General features: G+C 45.5%; 1 long non-coding RNA gene, 1 other non-coding gene and 1 pseudogene across 2 annotated transcripts; 2 read left to right on the top strand and 1 right to left on the bottom strand.

Annotated features, from left to right (window-relative positions):
* Positions 1-266: 266 nt before the first annotated feature.
* LOC147200801 (uncharacterized) lies at positions 267-5,271 on the bottom strand. Its single transcript, XR_015101923.1, has 2 exons — positions 4,102-5,271; positions 267-1,026 (listed from the first exon to the last, which is right to left on the bottom strand). It is a non-coding gene; the product is annotated as an uncharacterized LOC147200801 (long non-coding RNA).
* Positions 5,272-6,756: 1,485 nt separating this feature from the next.
* Positions 6,757-6,875, top strand: LOC147200800 (5S ribosomal RNA; annotated as a pseudogene).
* A 353-nt stretch (positions 6,876-7,228) lies between these two features.
* On the top strand, positions 7,229-7,347 carry LOC147200799 (5S ribosomal RNA). Its single transcript, XR_015101949.1, has one exon. It is a non-coding gene; the product is annotated as a 5S ribosomal RNA (ribosomal RNA).
* The last annotated feature ends 2,951 nt before the right edge of the window (positions 7,348-10,298 follow it).

The following is a 10,298-nucleotide window of genomic DNA, read 5'->3' as shown; positions in this document are numbered from 1 at the left end:
ACCGCCCTAAAATGTCCCTCATTGCTTCGGGTTTGGGGCGCACGGCACCCGTACGGCGGAGAGTATCCAGGGTTACCAGTGAAGCGGAGGAAAATCTCACGCCCACCCGCGCGAAATGTCGTACCGAGTTGTTTATGCCCACGGCACCGCCGATGCTGCACCGTTTCGGCGCGAGGGACGCTCCAAACGAGGAGTTTGGGTCGAATGTGAATTAAAGTGTTAGGTTTCGTGAGAGATCAATACAAGAACCACACACAGACACCAAAAACGAAGAGGGGTTTTATTGCCAGAAAGTTGGTCAGGTCGAGGTGTAAACAACTGAAAGCTAGTCAAAATGATCACGTTGATTTGACAGATCAACGTCTCTTTGGAATAAAATTAATGTCCAACAGAGGGAGCCGTCTGCACGGGGATCGGTTATGATCGCACTTGGACATGAAGCAGCTTGGGATTTCCGCCTGCTGGATGCTTTTGCACCTCCACTGGAAAAGCCAATGTAGCCACCCTAGGTGCAGCTACTAGTGGCACCCTTCTATTAAGTTGTCAGTCAAGGGAAAGTGTGTCAATTTATCAAATCTATTTGAGTTAGGGTGCACTACTTATGGTCACAGTGAGATTGGCAACAGCAGACTCTAGTTAGAGTCAAGGGGAAACCTCCAACAGGAAGAAGACACACTGAGGTTTTTATAAAAAAATATATTGAGTGAATATTTACAATAGGAGTAGATGGGAAACGGAACCAGAATGCATAAAGATGAACAAGGAAGAAAACATACAGTAAGTTAAATTGTTATCAGTTCTTATCAGTTGTTTTTTTTGGTATCAGATCTGACCCATAAAAAAAAAACGACTGAGATCTCAGATTCAACAAAAAAAAGAGGGAAATCCTTTCAACTGTCCTACACCCTCCAGGGGACGGGTGGCTTTGAAGTCCAAGATGTCCTTCACCAACGTCCCACGTGGCATCCAATCTCCAGACTACGTAGTCCAATCTTTTGATGGTCTATGAGTCCCAAAAAAAACAGCCTGCACAAAATGCGCAAGGCATTCACTAAACGTGGCAATAATCGGCTAGGGAAAATAACGATTTTCTAAAATTGGCTCGAACGAAGGCCACAGCGCTATTCGCCGTGAGCACGTTAGCTTAGCTTGATGCTAATACACCTGCTATGGAGCGCACGTGTCGGTACAATGGTTTATAATAATAATAATAATAATAATAATACATTTTATTTGTGGGCGCCTTTCTAGAAACTCAAGGACACCTTACAACAAGCAGTTAAAATCACAAACACAATGTTAAAAACAGCATCAAATAAAATAAGAAAAAAATACAACAAAAAAATAAATAAATAAAAATAATGGCTTTATGGTCCGACTGAGTAGGCTTGTCTAAACAGATGTGTTTTGAGGCTGGATTTGAAATGTGTTAATGAGTCCGTATTACGAAGGTCAGCGGTGTGTTCCAGAGCTGGGGAGCAGAGCGACTGAAGGCTCTGTTTCCCATGGTGACGAGGCGAGCAGGGGGGACAGAGAGGAGGAGAGAGGAGGAAGAACGAAGAGAGCGGACAGGTGTAGGAATATGGATGAGGTCAGATAGGTATGGAGGGGCTCGGTTATGGATGGATTTGAATGTGAGGAGCAGGATTTTATATTGAATGCGGTGTAAAATGGGGAGCCAGTGGAACTGTTGGAGGACAGGTGTAATATGGTTTATGTATGGTGTGAGTGTGATAATGAGGGCGGCTGAATTTTGGACCAGCTGAAGCTTATGGAGGGTTTTTTGAGGGAGACCGAGCAGGAGGGAATTACAGTAATCGAGTCGCGAGGTGACGAGGGTATGAACAAGTATAGCAGTGGACTGAGGAGTGAGAGAAGAGCGGAGCCGGTGGATGTTTCTAAGATGATAATATGCAGAACGAGTGATGTGGTTGATATGTGAGGTGAAGGAGAGGGTGCTATCAAGGATGACAACCAGAGTCTTGACCTGAGGAGAGGGGGAGATGGAAGAGCTGTCAAAGGGAATGGAGAAATTGTTTATTTTGTTTAGGGTGGATTTGGTGCCAATGAGGAGGAGTTCAGTTTTATTGCTATTCAATTTGAGGAAGTTTGAGGTGAACCAAGATTTTAATTCCTGCAGGCAGTTGGTTAGGGAGGATGGTGGGAGTATGGTATTAGGTTTGGTAGAGATGTAGAGCTGGGTGTCATCCGCGTAGCAGGGAAAGTGAATGTGATGTTTCCTGAAGATATTACCAAGGGGGAGAAGATAGATTAGAAACAGCAAGGGGCCAAGGACAGAACCCTGAGGAACACCTGAAGTGAGGGGAAAGGGGTGAGATCTAAAACATTTGAGCTGGATAAACTGGGTGCGGTCAGAAAGATAGGAGCGGAACCAGGAGAGGGGGATGCTGGTGATGCCAATGGAGGAGAGTCTGTCGAGGAGGATGGAGTGAGAGATGGTGTCAAAGGCTGCACTGAGGTCAAGCAGGAGGAGGATGGCGAGTGAACCGGAGTCGACAGAGAGAAGAAGGTCATTGCATATTTTGAGGAGGGCAGTTTCGGTACTATGGAGGGGACGGAAGCCAGATTGAAATTGTTCATAGAGGTTATTGGAGGAAAGATGGGTGTGAAGTTGAGCAGCTACTGTTTTTTCTAGAAGTTTGGAGATGAACGGGAGGTTTGATATGGGACGAAAGTTATTCAAGTCGGAGGGATCAGAGCCAGGTTTCTTCAGTATGGGAGTGACAGCAGCAGTTTTGAGATGGGAGGGTACAATGCCAGTAGAGAGGGAAGTTTGAATAATGTTAGTGATGAGAGGGGAGAGGGCCGGGATAGAAGCTTTGACTAGAACAGTAGGGAGAGGGTCAAGTTGACAAGTAGAGGATTTGGACTTCTGGATTAAGATGGAGATTTGGTGGACAGATGGTGAGGTGAATGCAGAGAACAGGTGTGTAGGAACCGGGGAGAATGGAGAAGGAGGGTTGGGAGCAGATGAAGGGGTGAGCTGCTGGTGGATAAATTGGATTTTGGATGTAAAAAATGAGGCCAGAGTATTACAAAAATCTGTGGAATAGAGATGTAAGGGAAGAGTGTCAGCAGGTTTGGTGAGTTTACAAATGTGTGAAAAGAGTGATCTGGGGTTACCTTCATTGGAACTGATTAAACCAGAGTAGATTGATTTGGCTTTGGATATTGAGTCCTTGTAATGGAGGAAGTGGGTAGTGTGCATTTCTTTATGAATAGTGAGACCAGTTTTTCTGTATAATCTTTCAAGTTGACGGCCTTTTGATTTAAGTTGTCTGAGGGTAGGGGTAAACCAGGGTGCTGTTTGGTTGAAGGAGACAGTTCGGGTTTTGAGTGGGGCCAGGGTATTGAGAATGTTATGGAGGTTTGTATTGTAGTGTGTCAAAAACTCATCTGTTGTAGAAAGACAATCAGTACTGGGGAGGTTGTTGATAAGTGATTCTAAATTGTCCGGGTTAATGTCCTTGATTTTACGGAAATGTATAATGCGTTGTGGGTTGGATTTGACAAAGGACAGGTTAACATTGAATGAAAGCAATAGATGATCTGTGTATGGGAGGAGATCGGTTTTACAGTTTGTTGGTGATAATCCTATACAGCAGATCAAGTCCAGAATATGTCCTTTACTGTGTGTGGGAAAGTTGACAAACTGTTGAAAACCAAAACTGTCCAGACAGGAGGTAAGGTCTTTGGTGAGTGAGTTATTGATATTGTCCATGTGTATATTAAAATCTCCTAAGAGAATCACATTTGGTGATAGTGTATACAGATGAGTGAGGAGTGTAGTAATGTCAGTGATAAAATGCTTGTTTGGTTTTGGTGGACGGTAAATAGTGGCAATCAGTGTGGGAGTTGATCCAGAGAACTGTATAACTGTAGCTTCAAAAGATAAAAAAGCAGGCACATTTACGGGTGAAAATTTCCAATCCTCGCGCAGAATCATCGCAAGGCCACCTCCCCTCCCAGTCGTGTGAGGCACAGCGTGATAAACAAAGCCCGGTGGATTAGCTTCATTAAGAGTACCATAATCATTTGGTTGCTGCCAGGTCTCACTCAGACACAGAATGTCAAACTCACGGTCTGTCAGGAGGTCGTGGACGAACTGGCCCTTGCTCGTAAGGGAACGGATGTTCAGTAGGCCGACGTTGACAGTAGTGCAGCTGCGAGCGACCGCGATGCTATCCGAGCTCGGGACGCGTGTCAACACAGAGGCATCCGCACGGCGTCCGGTGTTCTTCCGTGGGTGGCGAGCGGTGGACCAGAACGACCTGATGGAGCTGGAGTTTGATAGTTTCGACGTGAGCCCCGGTGAGTGCACCTTCGCCGGGGCACGTAAAGGATGTCCGGGTGTTGGAGCAGAGCAGGCGGTGGTGGACCGTGTGGATTAAAATTGAGTTTGAGCTCAGTGGCAGCATACTGGTAAAGCGCTTCCAATGGGTGGTGGAGAACAGACAGGACCAACCAGCAGAAAGCAAGCCACTCACAGCTGATCGACATAGCTGGACTGGAGTAATAAAGTCGGGAAGCAGCGACAGGTAGCAGGTAAGCTAGCCTAGCCACAACTCGACGGCAACTCAACACTCGATGACAGGCAATGACAGTTCGACCGATCGAGTGTGGATTGATCGTTGTTCACTCAGTGACCATAAAAGCAGGTCGACAAAAATATGTCAACTTTAAAAGATCAAAAAATTGACTTAAAAATCAAAAAATCACGGGGAGTAGCGGCGTCCAAAAATTCACCAGCGTTCACTCCGGAAGTGACGGAGATATTTATCCCTTTTTCTTTCTTTTATAACGGCACAGTTATATCTTATATCAACAGAACAACAATCTCCATTTTCACCAACTTCATTCCTGACTGTTTTTTTATGTTACAAATCGAATGCTAGAAATGCTAATCGGACATATTTAACAAAAAACACTCACCAGGAACGTTATCTCTTCTAAACCCTTCTCTTGCCTTGGAAAGAAAAAAAAGATAGATTGCCACAGGATTTAACTTCACTATCTTGTACAGGTAGAGGTTCAAGGACAAGTTTTCATTTATCGTTCTTTCGTTTCGACCCGCCTGGGAAAGTGCGAGAATGTTCTGTCTCTCTCGCTAACGGGTCCTCGCTCCGAGCGCTGCGGTGCGTTCATTGTCCCTCGGAAACAGCAGTATCACAAACAAATATCACCCTACAGAAACTAACAATAAAATAACAGTCTTATCAAGGCTGGGTTACACCAACCTTTGGAACAGACATCAAGTACCGCAGCTGCGTGCTCGCAGTGGACCGTATGCGAGCCTGACAGGATGAGCGCTCAAACCACCACGGGAGCGGGCCCCTCCATTGTGCACTCGGGAGGAGGTGATTAAATGAAAAAAAATAACCCCACTCCGCCCCCGACCCGGAAGTGCCTTGTCAGCTATAAAGGGGACAATTTTCACGTCTTTTCTCGCTTATGGCCTAGTGATGGGAATTCCGGCTCCTTTTAGAGAGCCGGCTCTTTTGGCTCGGCTCCCAAATGGCTCCTCAGTTTTTTTTGTTGCTTAAATTAATTTACTAACAAAAATAACGTAATATTATGCGTAAAATGAATTACTAATGCAAAAAAGACAAAGACCCATATCAAAACAAGGTCAACAAAAAGTTCCAATCTCTGAATGTGTATATTTATAAGCTTTTAACTATTTACAGTAAAACAACATAAGTCCTGTTTCTCCTCTCTGTTAATATTTGCCCTGTTTTGGAGAAGATTCTCTCAGATGTTGCGACAACACACAGCCAACACAAAATGGCTGAAAATCACTTGCAATCATTTTACCCAGTTCCTCGTCAATTGTGTTCTGTTTTGCTGGTTTATAGCTTTTTGCATAAAGTGGCTCATAGAGCTCTGGGTTGTACATCTAGGCAGTTGTGACATTGCAGCAGCAGCAACAGTTGCAGACACACTAGCACCTTCATTAATAGCTGGTTCCCTTGCTTGTCTTTTCTCTTCAAATTGTACTGATGGGTGGACTTTTCTGATGTGCCTGTGCAGGTTATTTGTGGAGCCTGATCGATGGGATATTTTAACCTTGCACAGTCTACACGCTGCCTTTGAACTATCAATTAAATTGAAATGAGTCCAAATTTCACTGCGTTTCCTATCCGTTTTCTCACCTTTCCGCTTTCCACCGTGTTGTTTTTTTCGCTAACTAACTCTCTCGTCTCCTTGTTTGTCTTGTTTGCGTGCTGCTCAGTGTGCTGCTGTGTGTCTCTTCTCTAACCCCTCCCCCTTCTCTAAACTGCAGCGTGTGTGCCCGTGTGTGTGTGTGTGTGTGTGTCTGTGTGTGTGTGTGTGTGTGTGTGTGTGTCTGTGTGTGTGTGTGTGTGTGTGTGTGTCTGTGTGTGTGTGTGTGTGTGTGTGTGTGTGTGTGTGTGTGTAAAACCCTCCCCTTCCTCTTCTACCACGGATCTTGACCAATCACGTGCGGCTTTAACCGAAGGGGGGAAAAAACAGGAGAAAAAAAAAAGTCGGCTCCTATTCGGACCGGCTCCCAATGAGGAGCCGGCTCCCATCGTTCACTTCAAAGAACGGCTCGTTCGCGAACGACACATCACTATTATGGCCATACTACCCTGAGAACGCCCGATCTCGGAGGCCAAGCAGGGTCGGGCCTGGTTAGTACTTGGATGGTTAGTACCCCCCCGACCCGGAAGTGCCCTGTCAGCTATAAAGGGGACAATTTTCACTTCTTTTCTCGCTTACGGCCATGCTACCCTGAGAACGCCCGATCTTGTCTGATCTCGGAAGCTAAGCAGGGTCGGGCCTGGTTCGTACTTGGATGGGAGACTGCCTGGGAATACCAGGTGCTGTAAGCCTTTGCACCCACGTGAACGTTCTTTCGCGCTTCCTTTACTCAATTTTTTTTACCTCAGCCTTAACTGGGAGACCCACAACGTTGAACTGACATTTTTAAATCTCTTATTTATGTGTTGCACCTCCGCTGGAAAAGCACACTTTCAAACAGACATCAAGCACCGCAGAGCTGCTTGCTCGCAGCGGACCGTATGCGAGCGTGACAGGCTGAGCGCTCAAACCACCACGGGAGCGGGCCCCTCCATCGTGCACTCGGGAGGAGGCGATTAAATGAAAAAAAATCACCCCACCACTCCGCCCCCGACCCGGAAGTGCCCTGTCAGCTATAATGGGGACAATTTTCACATCTTTTCTCGCTTACGGCCATGCTACCCTGAGAACGCCCGATCTCATCTGATCTCGGAAGCTAAACAGGGTCGGGCCTGGTTAGTACTTGGATGGGAGACCGCCTGGGAATACCAGGTGCTGTAAGCTTTTGCACCCACCTCCAATTCACAACACAAATCACTGCTCTTTCCTTAAATTTTGGCTTTCATTTGTCATTCAACTTTCACTTATCCTGTGGTTTGAAATCGTTTCCTTCACGTTGATTTGACAGATCAACGTCTCTTTGGAATAAAATTAATGTCCAACAGAGGGAGCCGTCTTCACGGGGATCGGTCATGATCGCACTTGGACATGAAGCAGTTTGGGATTTCCGCCTGCTGGATGCTAACGGGCTAATGTGGCTAACTTGCTCACGAACACGGCCCGCAACTGACTCAATACGACAAGCACACCGCATTGTATTCACGTTTTTGTCATCAACTCGAGGGCTTAAGGAATCGTCACTTATAAGTTGGTACAAAGGAGTTTTGAGGACACAAGCCTAAGAACTGAGAACTTCAGGAATGACCTTGAGCAGGACGCAGACTCGGAAAACGGGCAAAAGGGTTGTAATAACGCGATCCTTACAAGCGCGAAGGTGAACGTCTCGCGGTAACTAAAGGAACGAGTTGAACTTTTGCTACATGTTTGTTTGTTTGTCCTCCTCATCACCCCTCGCAATCAACTTGGGACCAGTCAACGAGCTACCGGTCGACCGCGATCGACGTAATGGGCACCCCTGACTTGTAGCAATAAATTAAACTCGCTTTTTAACATTTGTCTGAAATCTGTTAATGTTGTATGATTGCCTTTTTACAACTGAGCCAGCAGAGGGCAATGTAACCCACACTACACTTGTTCGTGGTGCATGAGTAGTTCGCTGTTCTCTCTCTCTCTCTCACACACACAGAAGGATGCCAGTCGACACGCGCTGTTAAGTTTGAAGTAACCCTGGTAACAAAGTCTAATTCAATTTCACCCCCTCGACACTCCTTGAAAATAAACTTTTCGGATTACCTCAATATGCTTTTTAAGTTTGATGGCGAGTTTTTGTAAGGCATTTGCTGTTGACACTCACATTTGAAATGAGTTATTGTTGAGATGTGCGCTTCGTTCGGGATGTATTTAGGAGAATAACGACGAGAGATGAATTTTCTTGCTTAACTCAAACTCGTGGCATGTTTATTTGCCGTCTGCACAGAGAGCAGCCGCTTCTCGTCACCACTGAACAGGAAAAAGAAGTATTTCGCGCCGAGTACAGACCGCATATGGCGTAGTATATTGGGTTGCCAGATCCGTTCAAAATAAAGAACACATCACATCATTACAGAAATGAGGATATAATATGTCGTTTCTTAACAGTTATTTTAGCAAACCTCCTCCAAGTACGACCAGGGATGTGCGATTGTTGCCAGGCATTTCTGGCTACAAACCTCCTCCCTACTGGTACTGTACTTGATTGCCGGGGCACGGACATCTTTCCTGCAAAGCGTCAGCACTTGTTTGAGTGTGGCGAATTGACATAAGTTTGTTGATTTGCGTCGTGCAGATGCAATCTATTGCATACAAACCAATAGCGTTTTGGAATGGTACATGTTATACTTCTCACCCAACCACAATCAAAATCGCTCGATCTATCCTCGTGCATTTTTTCCGGATTGGCGTTTTGAACAGCGATGAATGGAAAGAATACAATCCAAAATGAAATCGTAACGAGGCTTTTAAATATATATATATACTATATTTTTTTATAAGGAGTAGAAAGTAGAGATATTTGGGTAAAATGTAAAGAGTAGAAGTCTAAAATAGGCTGGAAAAATAACCACTAATATATAGATACCCCATATTATCCATCCATTTTCCGAAGCGTTTGATCCTCACTAAGGTCGCGGGGGGTGCTGGAGCCTATCCCAGCCGTCTTCGGGCAGGAGGCGGGGGACACCCTGAATCAGTTGCCAACCAATCGCAGGGCACACAGAGACGAACAACCATCCACACCCACACTCACACCTAGGGACAATTTAGAGCGCCCAATCAGTCTGCCATGTATGTTTTTTTGGAATGTGGGAGGAAACCAGAGCACCCAGAGAAAACCCACGCAGGCCCGGGGAGAACATGCAAACTCCACACAGGGAGGTCGGAGCTGGAATCGAACCGTGAAGCCGACCTGCTAACCACTGGAGGGCCGCCTACCCCATATTAGATTAAGTAATTTAATAACGTATTTTTGTTGCTTGACATCTCTGTATGTATTTTATTTAAACGTATTTGGGTTTTTTGTCATGTTATTAGATAAATATTGATTCTTGACTGCTGGCACAGTTGTGTATCGTTATATTTTTGTAGAGTATGATGGTTTCTATAATATTTGATATGACAGTTGATGGGGGAAGAGCGGCCTTTCTCTTCCCCCGCGTGTTCGTTAATTTTGGATGATGAGGATGTTGGTTCACCAAATAAAGGCTGGAGTCGATGTACAGTACCTTGAAGAGTTTAATATTATTTTCTGCAGTTTACGAATCGATTCGGGCTCCTGAGAGTCTCAGATCTCGTCAGAAGAGCGTAGAGAAAATACAGACATGAGATTATATAGAGACAATATGATAATGAGAGGCGGGGAGGTACGCCTCTCATGCAAATCCCGGAAACAAAGAAAGTAACATGACATCTGACCCGGTGTGGCTGGAAGAAGTTGGGAGTGGTGAGGTGAGACCAAACCACCACTACCCACCATTTGGTGTGACGGCAGTTCCAGAACCCCGCTGTGCATACATCCTGAGATGAGAGTTCTTCCCAGGAGGGCTTAACAGCAATCAGGGACCCAAGGTGCGGGGGAAAAAACAGAGGACACTTGGGGGACCGTTAATCAACCAAGGAGGAAGAAGATACGATTCAACACTACATACGTTGTTTTAAGTGTGCAAACAGATGTTCAGGAAAGAGACTGGGATCAATAGTACTCATAGAAAAGCGCAGTCCCTCAATAGCTGCAACACAGAAACTAAGGATAACAGTTCCTCTTTTGATGTAGACATGTCCTCTGGAGGGGTCCTGAAAGT

Source organism: Hippocampus guttulatus, chromosome 9 (genome assembly GCF_054856545.1).
Source record: "Hippocampus guttulatus isolate MCC_2025c chromosome 9, RoL_Hgut_1.0, whole genome shotgun sequence".
Lineage (NCBI taxonomy): Eukaryota > Metazoa > Chordata > Actinopteri > Syngnathiformes > Syngnathidae > Hippocampus > Hippocampus guttulatus.
This window is presented reverse-complemented; position numbering and strand designations above follow the sequence as displayed.